This window comes from Pinus tabuliformis, chromosome 2_1 (genome assembly GCF_031772625.1).
Source record: "Pinus tabuliformis cultivar Carrire ecotype Pingquan chromosome 2_1, CPIR1, whole genome shotgun sequence".
NCBI classification, from domain to species: Eukaryota; Viridiplantae; Streptophyta; class Pinopsida; order Pinales; family Pinaceae; genus Pinus; species Pinus tabuliformis.
Genome location: NC_142299.1, coordinates 417844534 through 417867327, shown reverse-complemented (window position 1 = coordinate 417867327; position 22794 = coordinate 417844534). Strand labels below are relative to the sequence as shown.

Sequence of the window (22794 nt, the reverse complement as noted above, 5' to 3'; positions counted from 1 at the left end):
GCTGCTGCGCATTACATTTCATATTAACCAACAAAACCTTCTCTGCACTGTTGTGCATTACAATGAGAAAAAATTACATTTACACTGCTGTGTATTTTTCACATGCGCACTGCTGCGTGCCTTACACTTCAACGAACAACATCCACATACCATACGCGCTGCTACGTATATATTCTCTCAACAAAAATTACATTCACTGCACTGCTGTGTGTAAAAACATTTCATTTCACTGAACAACAAAAATTTTTCTGACGCTGTTGCGCATTTCATGCTTTTCATATGCAACTACAAAAAAAAAAACATAACAATACGCTTTTACCTATATAATAACAAAACTACACCCATGAACAATGAAATAAAAACATTACTTACGTTCTATGAACACAATTAATTTCATTAAATGTTTTACTGGCAAACCGGCGATCAAACTCAAAACTTTCACTTCACGTCAATATTCATGTTGCAGGCATGTATCAACCATTGATCTAATCCGACGGTTGTCAACCATATCGTGCGGCTCATTTCTGTCGAACTTTATGCTCCGATGAAAACCAGTTTTGAAAAACTGTTGTGCACGTGTCGGCTGCTGGATGTTATCGCTGCCGTTCGGAGAATACCACCGCTTGGTGAAAAGCAGTGCGATAAAATCTGGTGGTTTTCCTGAATTAAATGCGCGGCAGTTGAAATTATATTTCAACACTCCCCTTTAATTTCAACTGCTGGGTTATCAGTCATACCCAAACATTTCCTGAAAAATTCAAAACTTTTCTGGCCCAATGGTTTGGTCAGAATGTCTGCAACCTGCTCATTTGGAGCTTCCTCTACTACCACTGGTCCTTCTCCATTATCTGACTACACATATACTTCTTCAACCTGGGGTTCTTCATCCAATTCAGTGACCGGTTGATCAACTACATGTTCTGGTGAAGGTGCTAGATCTGCAGCTGGCTCAGGCGCAGGAACCTTGGAAGTCTGTTCCAGGATGCCATTAATAAACATGTTAGTTGTCTCTAGCTGTGGAGGCTCATCCATTTGGTAAACTTTCCACTTGTTTTGTGTTGCTATGGACAGTATTGCTCTCACGGTTTCCATTCTAGCAACCGGTGCGAAATTTTCCTCATAGTCTCTCCCATACTGCTGCTTATATCCTTTGACAACAAGTCTTGTCTTGTGTTTTTCTATTTTCCTTCAGCATTGCACTTGGTCTTGTAGACCCATTTAACTCCAATGACTTCTTTTCCTTTTGGTAGTTCAACTAAATCCCATGTCTTGTTTCTTTCTATGGCATTGATCTCCTCATTCATAGCTTCTATCCATTTCCTATCCTTAATTGCATCTTCGAAATGAATAGGGTCATCAACATGACAATATAAAGCAAAAAGAGAATTCAAACCTTCATTTGTTGCCTCTTGTTCATAAATGTCACTTAAATTTCTGAACTTCTTACCTCTTTCATTTGGTGTGCAAGTGCTTGAAGACGCACTTGAATTTCCTCCTTGTGGTGTGCTTGGAGAAGCACTTTCATTTCTCCTCAAGGGTGTCTCTTGCTGTCCTTGTGTTGGTGCTGCTGTTTGGGGATGTATTTCAGCCATCTCCTCATTATCTTCATCATGTGACAAATAGTTTTTAACATTCACTATTTTCTCTATGCTTCCATCCCAAACTTCCTCCTCAATGAACTGAATATCTCTGCTCACATAAAAATTCTTGGTAGCTGGAATATACAACCTGTAAACTTTGGATTCCTCACTGTATCCAATGAAAATACATTTCTCCTCTTTGCTGTCCAACTTCTTCCTTAGCTGATCTGGAATGTGTGCATAAGCCACACATCCAAAAACTTTCATGTGGGTGACTCCTTGCTTTCTCCCACTCCATGCTTCTTCCGACACTCTGTTCATGACTGCTTTTGTAGGACACCTATTCAAAATGTACGCTGCACACTGTATAGCTTCAGCCCAATAATCATTTTTCAAATGTTTTTCCTTTAACATACTCCTCGCCATATCCATGATTGTCCTATTCTTCCTTTCGGCAACACCATTTTGCTGCGGAGTGTACCTAGTGGTAAATTGGTTATGAATTCCATTTTCTCTACAAAACCGTAGGAATTCCTTGGAGATATACTCACCTCCTCTGTCAGTTCTTAGAACTTTGATATGCACCCCGCTTTGGTTTTCTACAAGTGCTTTGAAATTGTGAAATTTTTCAAACACTTCACTTTTGTTCTTCAAGAAATAAACCCAAGTTTTTCTAGTAAAATCATCAATGAATGTTAGAAAATATTGGCTGCCTGCAAATGATGGAGTTTGCATCGGTCCACATAAGTCTAAGTGGACAATTTCTAAGGGTGCTTTTGCCCTTATGCTTTTCCCTGATGGAAAACTTTCTCTGTGTTGTTTCCCCAAGATACAACCTTCACAAAGGCTGTCTGGATTCTCTATCAATGGTAATCCTCTTACCATTCCTTTTCTATGCAACAAGTTAAGACCTCCAAAGTTGAGATGCCCAAATCTCAAGTGCCACAACCAATTTTCATCCTTTGGTTCGCTTTGGAAAGCCTCTTGTGTAACTGCTGCAATTTCTTCTCCATCTTTCAAATCTGCTTTCAATCTGAGAGGGGACATCCTGTTCCTTGTCATCTTCACTTCAGCAATGCATCGTTTGCTGGGTGCTCTATCCATGATGGTGCATACATCATTCACAAAGAAAACATTGTACCCCTTTTGAACAAGCTGTCCAATACTCAAGAGGTTACATTTCATTTCAGGAACATAGTAGACATCTGCTATGGTTTTCTTTTCACCTTTCTTTGTAAAGACTTTTACTTCTCCTTTTCCCATAACAGAAACTTTACTATCAGTCCCAAGTGTGACTTGTGACTTCACACTCTGATCTAACTTGGAAAACAGGGCTATGTTTCCTGTCATATGGTTACTGCAACCGGAGTCTAGAAACCATACTTCTTCACTCTTTGTTTCAACCATATTACATGCAAACAACAAATTATCTTGACTGATATTTTCTCTAGTGAAATTTGCACTAGATCTATTATTCATATGATGCTGCTTCTTCCTACATTCATTTTCATAATGCCCATATTTTTTACAGTAGTAACATTGGACATTGGATTTTTCATACCTTTGTCCTTGAGCATGATGTTGTCCACTTTGTTGGCTACTGCCTTGGCCTTGGTTCTGATTTGGATTGTTGCCTCTTCCTTGAGCATTTGCTGGACTGTTTCTTCCACCTCTGTTTTGGCTTCTGCCTCTTCCTCTCTTGTTTCCTCTGCCTTGACCTCTTCCTCTTCCAAAGGACATCTGGGTCTTAAAGGCTTGCTCTAGAGATGAGTTTTTATTTCTACTCAACCTCTGCTCATGTGTTATCAGCGATGCATGTAGTTCATTAACTAAGAAGTTTGTGAGATCCTTTGTTTCTTCTATAGTGGTGACAATCACATCGAACTTTGAGGGTAAGATCCTCAATAGTTTCTCCACAATTCTCCTTTCTTCAAGCATCTCTCCATGAGACCTTATCTGTGTGACTAGACCAATCACATGTGTGAAGAATGAGTCATATTATCTGATTCCTTCATGCACAGATTCTCAAAATCTCTCCTCAGCAACTGTAGTTTTGCTGTCTTCACTTTCTCCATGCCATGATAGGCTGTCTTGAGAGTTTCCCATGCTTCTTTGGATCTCTTGGCTGCTGCTATCCTTGGAAACACACTCTCATGCACTACTTGATGCAGAAAGTAGAGGGCTTTAGAGTCCTTCTTCTTATAGCTCTTCAACAGATCTTTCTCTGCCTGAGTTAAGCTATTAAACTCATTTTCAACTGTTGGTTCTTCAAAACCATGCTCAACAAATTCCCATAAGTCTTGTGAGGCAAGCAATACTTTCATAGTTATTGCCCATTAGTCATAGTTTTTCCCATTAAATTGTGGGAGCTGAGTATTAAAAATACCCATGCTAGTGCTGGCTCCTGCCATTCTTGCACTCTTGAACTATGCTTCAAAATACTTGACTGTGTATTAAAATAACTAACTGTCTTCAACAGAAACACAGAAAACTAGCTTGAGAAATACCTTGGATTTTTTTGACTGAGTCTTCATTCTGCTGGAGAAGCTGCTGCAGCAAAAAAAATCCTTCCTTCAGTTTCATTGTTTCTTCAAAGAGCCTAGACAAGCTCTGATACACTATTGGGAATTTCTGATGATTCAAAACAAAATCACTGAACAGAGAATAATACTCTGTTTTTACCACAGGATCAAAAATTTGTTTGTTGAAGACAGAAATATACACATGCAAAAAGAACACTTGTATTCATTAAAAATACTGTTGTTACAAAATAAGATCTTCTTCTTCCTCCAACAGAGGGATTACACCAGTTCCAAAAAGAAATTTACTCTGTCGCTGCAACAGAGAGCAATACTTTGTTTCTCCAAAAAATTAACACACTCGTGTGTAAAAAAAAAATCTTACATTTACTGCTGTAAAGAAAAAAAATTATTTTACATATGCTGCTGTGCATTACATTTCATATTAACCAACAAAACCAATACTTTGTTTCTCCAAAAAAATTAACACACTCCCGTGTAAAAAAAAAAATCTTACATTTACTGTTGTAAAGAAAAAAAATTATTTTACATATGCTGCTGCGCATTACATTTCATATTAACCAACAAAACCTTCTCTGCACTGTTGTGCATTACAATGAGAAAAAATTACATTTACACCGCTGTGTATTTTTCACATGCGCACTGCTATGTGCCTTACACTTTAATGAACAACATCCACATACCATACGCGCTGCTGCGTATATATTCTCTCAACAAAATACACACTGCTGTGTGCCTTACACTTCAACGAACAACATCCACATACCATACGCGCTGCTACGTATATATTCTCTCAACAAAAATTACATTCACTGCACTGCTGTGCGTAAAAACATTTCATTTCACTGAAAAACAAAAAAATTTCTAACGTTGCTGCGCATTTCATGCTTTTCATATGCAACTAAAAAAACATAACAATACTCTTTTACCTATATAATAACAAAACTACACCCGTGAACAACGAAATAAAAACTTTACCTACGTTCTATGAACACAATTAATTTCATTAAATGTTCTACTGGAAAACCGGCGGTCAAACTCAAAACTTTCACTTTACGTCAATATTCATGTTGCAAGCATGTATCAACCGTTGATCTAATCCCACGGTTGTCAACCATATCGCGCGGCTCATTTCTGTCAAACTTTATGCTCCGATGAAAACCAGTTTTGTAAAACTGCTGTGCACATGTCGGCTGCTGGATGTTATCGGCTGCCGTTTGGAGAATACCACCGCTTGGTGAAAAGCGGTGCGATAAAATCTGATGGTTTTCCTGAATTAAATGCGCGGCAGTTGAAATTATATTTCAACATATCAACACTTTATATAAGGAATGCGAGTCTGCTATGAGTTTATTGGAGAGAAATCCTGCTATATTGTCTGAAAAGTATAAGCAGTGCTTGCAAAAAGGAAGAGATATTATAATAAAAAGCATGATGGAGTTCATCATGAATCCAGGAAACATTTCGAGGAATCTAAGTCATTCCGAAGTATCTAGTCGGCTGGAGATGTGCTTCTGAAGCCTTAGCAATGATCCTCCACCGTTCAGAGACTATGTTTATAATGGACAAAGAGCTTCAAATCAGAGAGAAAAGAGTCGTTAAACCAGAAGCAAAACAATAGCGACTCCACCGAGAGCGAGCACAGACCTGAGACAAAAATCTGGAATATTGAGAACATATGGAGACGTGAAGTGCTTCTCTGCCAATAACATTTAGAAATGCTTCAAGGGAAAAGGATCTTGAATGAAAATTGGGCTGAAGAAGGAGAAACTTATAAGCTATGTGGAGAAGCAAATGCAATGCTTTGCATGCACCTATGGTCACTGATGAAATATGTTGGTTTCTCAAAATATCAAAAGGTCTGGGAAGCTATAAGTAGAGGATGGCCAGAATGTGTATCATGGAAGCAGGGAGCTCATGGAATGTTTTGGGAAATAATTCATTCAGATAAAGTACCATTATGGGTGGAAACCAAAAACAAAGGTCTGGATGCCATCCTGGATGCGTGCAAGGATATGGAAAGACATTTCAAGGGAGATAGCCAACATGGCTTGAAGATGCTTATTATCCAAAAGAACACAATCCATGTCGTTGTTAGACGGTGCCTCAGAGAGCAGGGTAAGACCACCGACTTGTTGGAATAATTTTATGGTTTGTTGACTTTACTGTTCTAAGTATTATTATAGTATGTGTCACGGGTGGATCAAATCTTTTGTTAGGGTTGTAAAATTTCCATTAACAGCCCAAAGATCATCAATACCGAATATTTCACAAACAGAACTTAATATGATCTATTGTTTAAGATGACATACCTTGATTAACAGCGGAAGATGTAATGGCTGCCATCTACTTTGATCTGACTCCTACTCTTCTTCTCAGAATTCGGTTTCTCTTTCTAGCCCTGTTTCTTCATGCGCTTCTTGATGGAGAAGAATGCGACTATGGCAGGGGGAGAGAGGACCCAATCCTTTTTATATTATTTAACTCTAAATCTGGTACGTCCATCATATACCAATTCAACGCTTTAATGCTTTAATGCTTTAATGCTTTTAACGCTTTTAACGCTTTAATGCTTTAATCGGGTCACATTAAGATTTAGAAACTGCAGATTTCTAACATTCTCCCACTTGACCCGACTATTCATAATATTAAGTGTTGAACATCATACTATGATAAATTGCTGAGAGTTATTGCGGTTGTGCACTATTAATTCAATGCATTTCCTTCCATATACTACAATACCAGCAATCCATCAATTCATACTCATAATTTATATAAAACAGCATAATGGTCCACATAATGTCTTATATCATAATGATTAAACATAATATCTTTATAAGACTCTTTCTTGTTTACAATTACATAAAATACGTACTACTATATTAAAACAAGAGACACATAATTGTATATCAGAAACACATAAAAGAGCTCAGAATGTCACACATCAATTATTATTAATACAACCAAGACCCATTCTTTGAACATGTTCCTTAAATTGTCTTGGTTGTAACCCTTTCGTCAAAGGGTCTGCAATCATAAGTTCTGTCCTGATGTGCATGATTGACACTCTTTGTTTCTGAACCTCATCTTTCACAATAAGATACTTCAGATCTATGTGTTTGGCACCTTTAGAGTACTTGTCGTTCTTTGAGAAAAATACTGCTGCAGAGTTATCACAATAAATTTTCAGCGGCTTGCTAATGGTGTCGACAACCGCAAGTCCTGAAATAAAGTTCCGCAACCATAATGCATGAATTGTGGCTTCAAAACATGCCACAAATTCTGCCTCCATAGTGGATGAAGCAACGATAGTCTGTTTCGCACTTTTCCATGATATGGCACCTTGAGCAAACATAAACAGGTAACCAAAAGTCGATTTTCTAGTATCGATGCATCCAGCAAAATCTGAATCGCTATATCCGATCACCTCCGATTCATTGGATCTTCTATACATGAGCATGTAATCTTTCGTGCCTTGTAAGTACCTCAAAACTTTCTTTGCAGCTTGCCAATGTTCCCTTCCTGGATTACTTTGATACCTCCCTAACATACCGACCGCAAAGCTGATATCCGGTCTAGTACAGGTTTGAGCATACATCAGGCTACCAACAACAGATGCATATGGAATTGATTCCATTTCCTTTCGTTCAACATCATTCTTAGGACATTGCATGAGACTGAATTTATCACCTTTCTGTACAGGAACTGTCCCAGGTGAACACTTACTCATTCCAAATCTCTCTAGAATCCTTTCGACATATCCTTTCTGAGACAATCCCAATATTCCTTGTGATCAATCACGGAATATTTCTATTCCAATCACATAGGATGCCTCTCCCATATCTTTCATTTCAAAGTTCGTTGAGAGAAATTCCTTAGTCTCATGCAATATACTTAAATTATTTGCAGCAAGCAAGATGTCATCAGCATAAAGGACCAGATAAATAAACTTGCTCCCACTGATCTTTTGGTATATACAGTGATCAACCGTATTTTCCTTAAAACCAAAGGATGTAATAATGGTATTGAACTTAATATACCATTGCCAGGATGCTTGTTTAAGCCCATATATTGACTTCTTAAGTTTACACACCAATTGTTCTTTACCTTCTACAGAAAAACCCTCAGGTTGATCCATATAAACATCCTCATCAAGATCTCCATTCAGAAAGGTTGTTTTCACATCCATTTGATGCAACTCCAAATCATAATGAGCTACTAATGCCATTATTATTCTTAGTGAGTCCTTTTTCGAAACAGGAGAAAATGTCTCCTTGTAATCAACACCATCTTTCTGAGTGTAACCCTTAGCAACAAGTCTAGCTTTATACCGTTCGATATTACCACTAGAGTCGTGTTTGGTTTTAAAAACCCATTTGCATCCGACTCTTTTACAGCCATGTGGTAACTCAACGAGATCCCAAACTTCATTCTGTTGCATGGATTTCAGTTCTTCTTTCATGGCATTAATCCATTCCTTTGACTCTTTACTTTCTACAGCATGTGAAAACGAAACTGGATCCTTATTGATTCCAATATCATAATCTGATTCTTGCATATAAACCACATAATCATCAGAAATAGCTGACCTACGATTTCTTTGAGGTCTTCTTAATGCTACTTGTTGTGGTTCATGCATATCAGCATTATGTAAGTCATTTCCTTCAGGAAGTACTTCTTCATTTATATGTTGTTCATTATCATCATGCTGTTCTACAACAGCTGGAACAACATTTGGAGTAATAGTAGATGGAGGAACTATTCTAGGCAATGTAACATTTACCCTTGTTTCCTTTATTTCTACTATTTCTCTTCGAGTACTCCCACTGACTTCACCATTCTCAATGAATCTTGCATTACCAGTTTCTACAATTCTTGGACTATGATTAGGACAGTAAAACACGTACCCTTTAGATTTCTCAGGGTAACCTAAAAAATACCCACTGATTGTTCGAGAATCTAATTTCTTTTCATGTGGATTATAAATTCTCGCTTCCGCTGGACAACCCCAAACATGCAGGTGTCTTAAGCTAGGTTTCCTGTTAGTCCATAACTCAAAAGGAGTCTTTTGAACAGCTTTACTAGGAACCCTATTCAACAAATAATTAGCGGTTTTGAGAGCATATGACCACAAATTCTTAGGTAGTGTAGAATCTGACATCATACTCCTAATCATATCTATTAACGTCCTATTGCGCCTTTCTGCTACACCATTTTGCTGTGGTGTACCTGGCATTGTGTATTGCGCACATATGCCATGACTTTCGAGGAATTTTGCAAATGGACCTGGACACTGGCCTGACTCATTATATTTACCATAATATTCACCACCTCTATCAGACCTTATGATTTTCACCTTTTTATCTAATTGCCTCTCAACTTCCTTTACAAACGTCTCAAGGACATTCACAGATTGAGATTTTTCATGAAGCAAATAGACATAACCATAACGGGAAAAATCGTCAATAAAAGTGATGAAATACTTTTCTCCATTAAAGGCTGGAGTGTCCATAGGTCCGCAAATATCAGTGTGTATTATTTCAAGAAGTTGGCTGCTTCTGGTGGCTCCTTTCTTATTATGTTTGGTTTGTTTACCTTTAATACAATCCACACATAATTCTAGATCACTAAAGTCCAAATTTGACAAAATTTCATTACTTACTAGTCTCATCATTCTTTCTTTGGATATATGACCTAGTCTTTTATGCCACAAGAAAGCAGAATTTTCATTCACCATGCTACGTTTACATCCAACATTATTTACTACATTCAACAAGGAATTCGCATAAGTGTCATTCAGTTTCAATTTATATAAACCATCAATTAGAATACCAGAACCAACATTATCAGTATTCTTATATAAATCAAAACAGCCAGATCCAATCATACATCTAAAACCAGAATTATCCAACTTACTTACGGAAATAAGATTTCTAGATAATGAAGGTACATAAAGGGTACTGTATAAGTCTAATACATATCCACTCTCTAGAATTAGACGATAAGTCCCAATGCCTTCAATTGAAGATTTCATTCCGTTTCCCATAAAGAGAAAACGATCTTCATTTGGATTTATGGTTCGGATCATAAGAAAACCCTGCATATTATTGGAAACATGAGTTGTAGCACCAGTATCAAGCCACCATGTATTAATGGGAACTTCAACTAAATTTGATTCAAAACATACGAAAGATAGATAATTACCTTTCTTTTCGAACCAAGCTTTCCTTTTCGGACAGTCACTTTGATAATGTCCTTTCTTTTTACAAAAATGACATTGAACATCCTTTAGTTCCTTCTTTTCCTTATCCTGCCCATTCTTAGCAGGTGCCTTTTTCTTCTTGAAATGACTTGATTTTCCTTTCTTTTCTTTACCAGCTTTATTACTCACAAAACTTACTGAGTGATTCACTTGATTTTTCAAACGTCCTTCTTCCTGAACAAGTCTACTGGCCAATTCATTAACATTCCACTTATCCTTTATAGTGTTATAGTTAATCTGAAAAGGTCCATATTCAGAAGGTAGCGAGTTCAGGATGAACTGGACAAGAAAAGAATCCTCTACTGTAAGTCCCAGGGAGTTTAACCTTGCTGCAAGATTAGTCATCTCTATAATGTGCTCTTGCATAGTTCGCGACCCATCAAACTTCATGGTCGTGAGTTCTGCCATAAGAGTACCAGCGAGTGACTTATCAGCTGAACGAAAACGCTCTTCCACAGACTGCATATATTCCTTAGCACTTTCTGTTTGTGGAATTGTTGACTTGATGTTGTTAGCAACAGTCATCTTAATAAACATAAGGCTCAATCTGTTACTGCGTTCCCATGCTTTATGGTGTGATTTTTCTGCCTCAGTACTATCTTTTGTAAGAGCAGCAGGTTTATCCTCAAGGAGTGCCAAGTCAAGATCCTGAACACCTAAATGGAAATTGACTTGTTCTCTCCATTCAGAAAAATTAACACCAGTGAACAATGTAACAGATGAAGCATGTGTATTCATGGGAACTCCTGCAAATTAAAAATGAAATAACTATAAGCTCATAACTAATGCGATTCAGATGTAGACATAATAGTATAATATAGCACTCCTTTTGGTAGATACTATCTTATACTTAACATAATTAAATACCAAAACATAAGTAGGTAATAAATATATTCAATTAAATAGAACTGACATCTTTGGATGATCAATATTTATTTAATCAAAATATCTATTAAACCTCATCATGTCAACTAGTTATAGAACAAGACTTTCCTTTGGGTAAGTTCTCAGGTTCTATCATTAGTGACTCTAGTTTTAATTGGTATTATTATAACTGGCAATTTCTATCAATAATCATTATGTCACTTATGCACTAAATGATTATTCTGATTTTGACCACTTTGGTGATTAACAAAATCATAAATCTCATGTGCATAAATGATTTATAACACATACTTTATGCAAAACAATCAGTCACAGAACAATTACTTTTATGCCCACATTCCAAACAAGGTCGAAAACTTTATATCCGACGGTAATATACACCATGGTTGACATGCAACCTCAAAATTTTCAGAATCCGGATCATCAATGTATCATTATATCATATAAAACATGAACTCTACACTCAATAGAGTAAACAAGGCCATATGCTAATCTTGAATCACTTTTGGCATTCTTCTACATTGATAATTCTCTAATATTTTGTGCATGAGTAAAGCGTTGGAAAGGTTGAAACATTTAAATATACATGTTAGCGTTCAATTAACAGGGGGCGTATCTTCCCTTCACAACGCTCTTTGATTAGCAAAAATTCCATCGCAGAACTAATTTTATATTCCCCATTCCTTACGAACTAAAGAAATCAAAACACGCGCTTGCTAAGGAAGAAAAGTGGGAGGCTCTTGCATGTTTTGCCAAAACATGGAATACAGGGAAATCAGATTGATTTGCAAAGTCTGCCTTGTAGCTTCCAATATGTAAACGAATAGATTTATACACAAAGAAAAGGAAAGCCGGAATGATAAAACAGATCCCAATGACTTCGACTTAAGCAAGAACTCAATTTCCTACATGCAGTACCAATAAGCCACGATGGGCGAAACGCATCTTGATTGGATTTGATTAACATCATGAGTAAAGCACAGAACAGTCATAGGAAATATTCAGTTATTGATTGGTGGCTCTGATACCAAATGTAAAATTTCCATTAACAGCCCAAAGATCATCAATACCGAATATTTCACAAACAGAACTTAATATGATCTATTGTTTAAGATGACATACCTTGATTAACAGCGGAAGATGTAATGGCTGCCATCTACTTTGATCTGACTCCTACTCTTCTTCTCAGAATTCGGTTTCTCTTTCTAGCCCTGTTTCTTCATGCGCTTCTTGATGGAGAAGAATGCGACTATGGCAGGGGGAGAGAGGACCCAATCCTTTTTATATTATTTAACTCTAAATTTGGTACGTCCATCATATACCAATTCAACGATTTAATGCTTTAATGCTTTAATGCTTTTAACGCTTTTAACGCTTTAATGCTTTAATCGGGTCACATTAAGATTTAGAAACTGCAGATTTCTAACAAGGGTTTATTTGTAACATCGAGGGCCATGCTACGTGCCATGGATCAATAAAATCTTTTTAATTTCTATGGGTAATGTTGTGTGTAATTGTATTTAATCTCTAGCATATAATATTTTTGATGTTTTAGGTTGTGTAGTCGCATTTAATATCGAGTGTACAATATTATTTTTAAGGTTGAGTTTTCATTCATATTACAGCACATGTAACATGAACAAAAACATGTAATGTGTAAATTTATTTATTTAATATAATGTATGCAGGTCAAAATTATGTTACATTTACCAATGATGTATATTTATAATAAAATTATGTTTTTGATATTAATAATAATTTTTATTCTCAACAAATTATAATATTTATATTAATATAATATGATATTTATATTAATATAATATTATAATATTTAAATTAATTTATTAGATTATATTATTCTACAATAGTATCTAAATATCATATTATATTATAATATTTACATTAATTTATTAAATTACATTATTTTACAATAGTATCTCATCAACTTGTTAATGGTTAATGAATCACTTCCATAAAAGTACTTATGGAATTTTCAATTAATTTACAAATAATTATTATACTATAACTTACGGGTGGTTATGGAGGGCTTATGAGATGACATGTAATGGGGCACGTGGAATTGATAGTGTCTGTGTTATATATCGTGGCACACTATGGTATATCAATTTTCAGTTTTTGTGAAAAGTCACAATCACGTCAAATCTTAGTCGTCTTCATCTACGAGTACTAGGTAATGCTATTTTAACTATGTGCAACTTTAGAGAGAATGAAAGATAAAAAAAAATAATAGATTTCAGTTATCTTGACTTATGTAGTAGTACCTAATTTCTTTCAAGGGACTAAACATACATGGATTTATATGTTTACTCAACAACTTCCTTCATGGTTGGCTTGTCTTGTCTCGTTCTTAATGGCTGAGTTGTCTACTTTATTCTCTTGTTGGCAACCCAACGTTAAACATGTAAACACATTCATTGTATCCCAAACAACCTGAGATGGATACGCAACCAAGAGGATCCACAACCTCCATAGTCTTCCCCTCCATCTATTTCTCCAACATAAACCACTATGTTCACATCATATGGCCCTAAAGAGAAATCTATGGCCCTATGAGACGCCATGAATTTGATTAACAAGTTGTCAACGATCCTCTTTTCAGTGACTTGATAGCTATTGTGGCATTCGAGATCCATGTACCCCAAATGCTCTCTCTACAAACCTGTAGAGGCCAAAGTGTGTGACCTTAGCATTTAACTTTTTTCCTGGAGAATATTGGAGGACATAACATATTTGTTAGATATTGGAGTTTAAGCTAAGAAATAGAGGCATGCAAGACATTATACTATCTCGAAACCAATATTCAACTAAAATCTCTAATCAAGAAACCCATTCTTGTAGAACTGGCAATACAGGGTCCCACTATGACTGGATTCCATGCAAGACCCCCATAAGGGTATGAGACTTCAATGGTTCAACTGGGATAAGATACGAACCTAGCTCATGACTTTATTAGCGTCATTCATGTTTCCCACTCTTGTATCTTTCATGCTTAAGGTTGTTTAGCCCTTAATCTCACCATCATATACCTTATCAAATTCACCACTACTCATTACTCGATCGTGTGGGAATCCATTTGTGGCATTCTTCATCCCTTTGCAGCGAAATCCCTTCAAAGAGTTCCTCACATTCCTCAAGTTGAATATGCTCAATATTTCTTTCATTTGATCCATTTGACAAGTGGGACATGGATTTCAATGGGCCAATTGATCCACCATTAGGGAAGAAAAAGTACATCATTGTGTGCACTAATTATTTGACAAAGTGGGCTGAGACAAAGGCTATCAAGGCAACAACATAGGATAAAGTGGTTGAGTTCTTAAGGGAGAATGTGTTCTACAAATTTGGGTACCCCAAAGAGATAGTTATCGATCAGGGAGCTCAATTCACATCACATCTTATTGAGAATCCATTAAGGCAACATCATATCAAACACAGAAAATCTACTCCCTATCACCTTCAGGCAAATCGAAAAGTAGAGGTTACAAATAGGGAATTAGAGGTAATCCTCACCAAGGTTGTGAGTAGCAGCAGGAGGGATTGGGCAGAAAGATTAGTGGAGGCCACTTGGGCCTATAACAAAACTTGGAAAACAACTACTTGTTTTACTGCATATGATCTGGTTTATGGAAAGAAAGATTTGATCTCTATTGAGTTTGAATATAATACTTTGAGAATGGTAGTCCAATTGGACTTAGATGTCATGAAAGCATGGTAGGAGAGGCTTCTCTAGTTAAATGGCTTGGATGAGTTTAAAATGCAGGCCCTTCTATACATTGAAGTTATACAATTGCAAAGGAAGGTCTAGCATGATAGGCATATCAAGGACAATTTTTTTCAAGAAGAGGATTGGGCCTTACTATATGACTCTAGGTTCAAGGATTTCAAACGAAAATTGATTTCAAGATGGTTAGGCCCATACCTGATAGAGAAATTTCATCACAATGGAGTTGTTCAAATCAGGACCATTGATGAAGAATGGAATCCCTTGCTTTTCAATGGCTACAGGTTGAAGGTATACATAAAACATATGTCTAGGGAAGAATTTATCAGCACCATTAGCAGAGAGGTTAATGTGATTGGAAGTGTCATAGCTTCTAGTTCACAAGATTTCTAAGTACTATTCTGAAAAAAATAATAATAATAAATATATATATATATATATATATATATATATATATATATATATATATATATATATAATAATAATAATAACAACAACAATAAATAAATAAATAAAATAAAATAAATAATATATATAGAGAGAGAGAGAGAGAGTAAAAGGCTTGGATGAAAACCTTTATGAGGCATCTCAGGAACTCATCGGTTGAAAACCTCTCTGAGGCAACCCAGGAGTAAATAAAAAGAAGAAAAATAAAGATCCCTGGGTGAAAACCTCTCTTAAACCCATTATTGCACTTTGGCTCACGTAAATGCGGTTGTGCATCACTTGTTGCACCACCTTAAGAGACCTCATAGGATTTCTCACAAAAGCGCATATAATGCACAAAACCCCTCATACATGTGGAAAAATCTATACAAGGGCATCCCTATATCATTTTACATTGAATTTTTATGCTCTGATTTCTTAGTAGCATTGTGCAAGGAGACACAACTTGTCGTGATCTATTGTAAAAAAACTAGTTTATGGGTTTGGTGGAAAGTTTGCTTGAACATTTGTAAATCTCATCTTATTATCCAAGGCTTTGTCATTACCTTCTCCCATAGCCATTAGACTTCAATCACCCTTGAGCCCTCTTTTGTTGAAGAATTTTCTAGAGGATTTATCTACAAGATCCTTCGAGAGCCATTTAGCTTGAAGCCTTAGTCATCTAAACTCTAAGCTTTACCAAGGAAGCCTCCCCTGTGAGAATAACATTCAATCACAAAATAGCAAGAGAGACATCACTGAGGTGACAATGGTGGCTAATCTATTTATTCTTGTAAGAGATAAGTTTTCTAATGAGTCTTTTCACTAGGCTCACTAGATTTTGCAGTAACAAGTACTTTCCTAAGCACCCCCATATTATCCTCCCTAAGTTCATTATAAATGAATTATTATTGTCTTCAAGACCAATATTTACTTTATGTTCACTATCTCCTTTTTCACCTTTTGAATCTCAAATGTTTCATCTAAGTAGTTTCATGAATATGATAATGAAAAGCGATAAAATTGTGATTTTGAATTGTACTTATGCAATTTATATTGATTCAAACCCTACTTGTCTTCCATTTTCATTTTAGAAACTCTAATACTTAACAAATAAGTTGCAAACCACATCATAGTGTGCATTCATGAACTTAACAAATATAAAATTCATGGTAGTTAAATTTGAACAACAAAATATCTACGTGTTTGGAGAAGTCATGAAGTTGACTTAATAAGGCCAAAGAGTCTCATGTTAGGCTATGACGTTGGTTATAATTTACAATGATAAAAAAAATATCCAAATTTTGTTGATGCTCTATTGTACATTTGAATTTAAAACTAAAATTTAAAGACATAAAAAGAAAATAAGGAGAAGGAGATATGACGGGATTTCAAGGATTTCTTCAAAAACATATGCAACCAAATCAATTAAGGTCTTTAGTGTAGACTTCTTCAATCAAATTTGCATCCATATAGGCCCTTCTATATCAAAGAAACTCATGTGCAATCAATAATTTACCAATTTGACATGTTTACAAAGGTTCTCTCTTTATAGCTCTATAGAAGATAGAAACTAAAAATGAAACCTAAACATCATTTCCTGATATCCCAAAGCTCTATATCAAAGAGAAGGTAAAATGACACCTTAGAAGTGCGAAAATGTATAACTTTTGTATATTACCATATCCATCTCAAACTCAAATGTGACAATCAAACCGATAATTATAAGAGCACATTAATTCTACTTCAAAAATAAAAGTAAATGAGATGAAACTCAAGTCTGATTCTTAAATAATTTCCAATTTGAGATTTACATAATTATAGAGCACATCAAATGTATTTCCCAAAATAGGGTAGGCACCTTAATCTCTGATGCCCCAAGTACAAAAATCATAACTTTTTAAACCATAAGATTGTGTTTCTTCCAGAACCTCCGATAAGAGGTAAGCCAAAAGCATCAAGCATTGAAACCCTGAATTGATTTACTCAATTGTGACAACCTGGTTCCTAAGCTTGAACTTCATAACCTCCTTAAAGAATTTGTTTGCAGTTTCTTGGCAGTTCTTCATTTGGGAAATTCGTATAATCAATTCTTTTGGTTTTGGGTTGTATTTAACTAAGGACATTAATGTCATCATTTTCTATTTAGCATTCAAATGTGACCTCACTGTAATCAAAATATTTTCCAGGCAAGGTATGGTGAATAAGGAGTCCAACTGCAAGATAAAAAATACAACTTTAGAAGAAAAAATTAATACAAATATTTCATTAAGCTTTCCATTTTTCCAACAAAAACACTTACCAAAGAATAAATGCAAAGATAGCAACCAACATCCCAAACAATATGTTATAATTTAGAGATGAACAAGCTTTCTTGTGTGAAGTTGTTTCTTTGTGACAGCGCAACAAACATGGCACAATGTACTTCAAAATTAGTTAATCTTGGATGGCTATTGACAGAATCAACAAAGTACATCTTAGGAAAGGGTTGCAGTCTTTCTGCATCTCCACTAAACTCAATTTTCATTACCAAATGCTTCACATCAGTTGCAGATTGCAAAATTGTGTTTATAGCATCCCAATATCACTGCACACCCTGAATGGATAGATACTCTAAATACTTCAACCTTATTTACTTTCCTAGGAAATTAAACAATTTGAAATATTACAAAAACAAAGCAAGACAAAAATCAAAATAAAAATATGCATTTAAAAGAAAACGAAATGAAACAGAAGAACTGAAAGATAAGAGCCTCTTAAAAAATAATATGTAAACCTGCATTGTTTGCTATTGAAAGCTGCCTTAGGGAGTGAATTCCCTTTATACGAATCCAAGCAGCTCCTTGTACTTCAAAGGATTGAAGTTTGGGAGCAGTTATGTTGACAGAGCAATCACCTATACCATAAAAATCCAATCTGCACTGCTCTAGAAGTTGCAAATCAATGATCACCACTTTGACACCATCACAGCCTAGCAAAGACAAACACTTTAGCATCGGACACGCATGAATGATGCTGGATAAAGAAAAATCACGTGTATGAATACCAACAACTTCCAATGTATGAAGGCTCATGAAAGGGCTCCAATTTGGTGCTTGTGATAGATGAACACTCGTAACTTGAGGCTTTCAAGATGAGGCAAGGAACAAATGTAATCAAGCTTAGTGGGAAAATTAGGTACAGGAACTTTTACTACAAGATTATCGAGTCGAAGTTGCAAGTGCTTCAATGAATTGCATGTGTGTGACAACCAAGCTCGTAAGTTATTCCTAGAAAAATGGCAATAAACAGTTAGCCCTTCCAATGCAGATGTTGAAAATACCATGCAGCTTACAACAACATCTGACTCAGTCAATCCCTCGTCACAAACACTTCTCAAAAAATAAAGGCTCTGAATGTTTGTCATTGCCTCTATCCATTTTTTACTAACACAACAACACATGGCCACATCTCTGGCATTCTTGACAAATGAGAGCATGTGTTGCACTATTGCATCTAGGAAAACACATCCATAATCCCCCTCAAAGAATCATCATCGATATCCATGGTGTCAGCCATTGCAAAGTTGTTTTTTCTTCACAAACACCTATCAAGAATCTGACTATAACCCAACGATGTCAACCTCCTAAAAACCAATCCTTGGAGATATATATATATATATATTTCTCTCTCTCCTCCTTCAATCATATATATGAATAATTTCAATAGGAAACCTAAATGAAATCTCAAAAGCCCAAAAGGGCATAGACTGCAGCTCAAAGAATAATTAAATCACAAACTCCATAGAATACATTAAGACTCAGATCGTCAATGTACGAGGAAAGTTCAACAAATTTGATGAACCTTTTTTGAGCCAATACCTGATTTCAGCAACAAAAATACTTAAAATTAGAAACCCACATAAAACCCATCAAAATTGAAGCCTGAAACCAATGAAAAGAAACCTAGATGAGTCAATGCAAAGGAAAAACTATTGATGCAGAGGATTTTCACACTGCAATACACACACTGACCTGTGATTTCACCCATAAACCTATTTGAGCATTTTAAACAAATAATGCAATGATGAGATTCAACAAAAGATGTTTTCAGAAAACAAACAGATGCAACAAAACCTTACTTACCTAGAAGATATTGAAACAATGAAGGAGCCATGGTGGGTCTTCTAGTGATATTTGTGTGGGCCATCTCTCCTCTTACATTTTGCTTTTGCAGGTACCTACGATGATTTTAAAAACATTTGTTCTGTGCCCTCCTAGTGGTTGGGCACGTCTAGATATAGAGACTCAGAATTCAAACGATTAAATTTGAAAGGCAATGACGCTGTCAATTCTGTTGGATACTTACAGTTCAAGCTCTGCGCAGGGAGGTCGACGAGTTTTGGTGAAGCGGAGAGTTAGGGAGGTCAACGAGCTCTGTTGCGGCGGGAGATCGAGGAGTTCTGGCGCAGCTCGGTTTTCTGTCTGGTTTGGAATTCAAGTCGCCCACCCGCCATTGGCAAGAGCTAACCAGCCTGCCATAGGGCATTAAATGCCTCTACGGTGGCTGGTTACATGCATACTGGATATCCCGATTTGACGTAAAGGACAGTTGTATGAATGGCATGCCCATACTTCCATAGCGCATGGTATTGTGATCAAATAAAATTTTATAATGGTCATCATGTATTTTCCGGCATCCCGATTTTCCGACTCCATGGCTCTGACTCCAAATGTCACAGTCCCACCATAATTAATGCAAGCGGTCCCGCCCAGCATTTCAAACTATGAGTCCCGCCCAAAATTTTTTGAAAATTTTGAAATTAAATGTTCGCCCTTTGCTGTTGGTTCAGGGTAGTGGCTAAGCTACGGTTCATCAAACACAAGAAGCAGAGCAGTGATGAAGGTCGCAAGATCTATAACCCGAATCTTTCTATTCCCTCCACCAGCAGAAGCATATTGACAGAGCAAGCCTTGGCTCCCTGACGCTTCCAGCCCCGAGTTACGACTGAATATTTCTCAGCGAGACATGGAAATTATAACGAGGATCTGGCCGTGGAATTCTAGGAAAAGGGACGGGTAAGGAGTGGGGCGATGTGTTTGGAATGGTGTCGTTCCGTGGAATTATAGGCCGCAGTGGAGGTGGAATTTTTAGGGATTACGTGTCATTAAGTTATGAGAAGTTGGACACATCTCACTGGGCATGAACTCTTATTTAAATCATGTTTTAGGAAGTCGCCGATTCTAACCCTTATTAACTCTTGCAGCAAAGATAAAAATCAGTAGACTCCTTAACATTAAAGAATGGTAGATTTTTGTGGTCGATTAATATTCATGCTCGGCAGCTTGTAAATCCATGTCAAGCGTGTCGTTTGAATTGGAAATAGGATCTTCGGCCATCAAAGTTTCCGTGTAAAATTGTACAGCTGTAATGTATTCGTTTTTGGAAGTTTCTTAGAATTTTTTAAGGTTTTTTTGCCATATTTTTCAAGGGATTTAAATTCTAGAGAATACTATAAAATGCGCAAAGCCATAATCTTTGTACAAGTTTATTGCAAAAACCAAAACGAGTAAGCCCAGTGATGTGTTTACAATACGAGCCCAAATATGTTATTTATGTCAATATGAGCCATTTTCTTTCAATTATAAAGTATTTTATTTTAGTTTAGTGTAACTCATTGACCTGCTAGTAGGTTTTTCAAGGTGTTGAATATATTTATGTATTCAAAAGTGCAATTTTTAAAACAAATAATCTCAATTTTCTTTAATTTCTCCTTTGCATTTGTCCTCATACAAATGCAAAGGGCGGACATTTAATTTCAAAATTTTCGAAAATTTTGGGCGGGACTCGTAGTTTGAAATGCTGGGCGGGACCGCTTGCATTAATTATGGTGGAACTGTGACATTTGAAGTCAGAGCCACGGAGTCGGAAAATCAGGATGCCGGAAAATACATGATGACCATTATAAAATTTTATTTGATCACAATACCATACGCTATGGAAGTATGGGCATGCCATTCATACAACTGTCCTTTACGTCAAATCGGGATATGAGTATGCATGTAACCAGCCACCCTAGAGGCATTTAATGCCCTATGGCAGGCTGGTTAGCTCTTGCCACCCGCCATCTGCATTGCATTAACGAGCGGAGTAGGGTCGCCTGGTTGGAAGGAGGATGTGACCAATCGGATCCGAAAGATTTTGATTCTGACGGATTCTGACAGCCAAATCAGAAAGGAAAGGCGTCGGAGAAGGAGAAATGCCGACCAAAACCGGAATATTTTCCAAACAAGGCAAAGGAGGTCGTACTGTTGCATTAATTATGGTGGAACTGTGACATTTGAAGTCAGAGCCACGGAGTCGGAAAATCAGGATGCCGGAAAATACATGATGACCATTATAAAATTTTATTTGATCACAATACCATACGCTATGGAAGTATGGGCATGCCATTCATACAACTGTCCTTTACGTCAAATCGGGATATGAGTATGCATGTAACCAGCCACCCTAGAGGCATTTAATGCCCTATGGCAGGCTGGTTAGCTCTTGCCACCGGCCATCTGCATTGCATTAACGAGCGGAGTAGGGTCGCCTGGTTGGAAGGAGGATGTGACCAATCGGATCCGAAAGATTTTGATTCTGACGGATTCTGACAGCCAAATCAGAAAGGAAAGGCGTCGGAGAAGGAGAAATGCCGACCAAAACCGGAATATTTTCCAAACAAAAACGGAAAGGGGGCAATTCCTCCTCCTTAAATAATAATTGCCTTATCCAACTCACTTAAAGACCCGAAGAGTACGCACCTTTACTCTTATCCCTAATTTTTCCAACTCACTTAAAGATCCGAAGAGTCCGCACATTTATCTTTCACTATTATAGTCCTTTTCAAAATTTTCGAGTTTACTCGGGGCATCTGTGATCAATCAAATCTGTTAGATACCAAATTTTACCACTCACGGCATTTGTTTGAAGATGCTCCCTTTGCTTTTTCACACTCTGTTAACTTCTCACTCACGAGTTACTACAGCACCAAGATGACCCGGAGTCAATATCCCTTATCTTCCCGATATACGTCCACTTCCCATATCTTTCTATCTCCTGTTCTGAACCGCGACTTCCGCGTGTATCGGCGCAAGACGACCAGCAGTCAATAGGTCAATTTCCTTCACCTTCCGTTCCACAATTTCCGCATCTATCGCGGCAAAATGGGTCGATCTTTCTGAAAACAACTTCACCGGGAACATACCATGGAGTTTGGTCATTTGGTCGAGTTGGAACATGTCCACTGTGATTCTAATTATCTGGGTGGAAGTATTCCAACTTCTTTCGGAAACTGCACATCTCTCCGTGAGTTATCTATTTCCCATAACATTTTGA

General features: G+C 36.7%; 1 pseudogene; it reads right to left on the bottom strand.

Moving 5' to 3' along the window:
* Positions 1 to 17417: 17417 nt before the first annotated feature.
* Positions 17418 to 18993, bottom strand: LOC149200684 (F-box protein At1g10780-like; annotated as a pseudogene).
* Positions 18994 to 22794: the final 3801 nt, after the last annotated feature.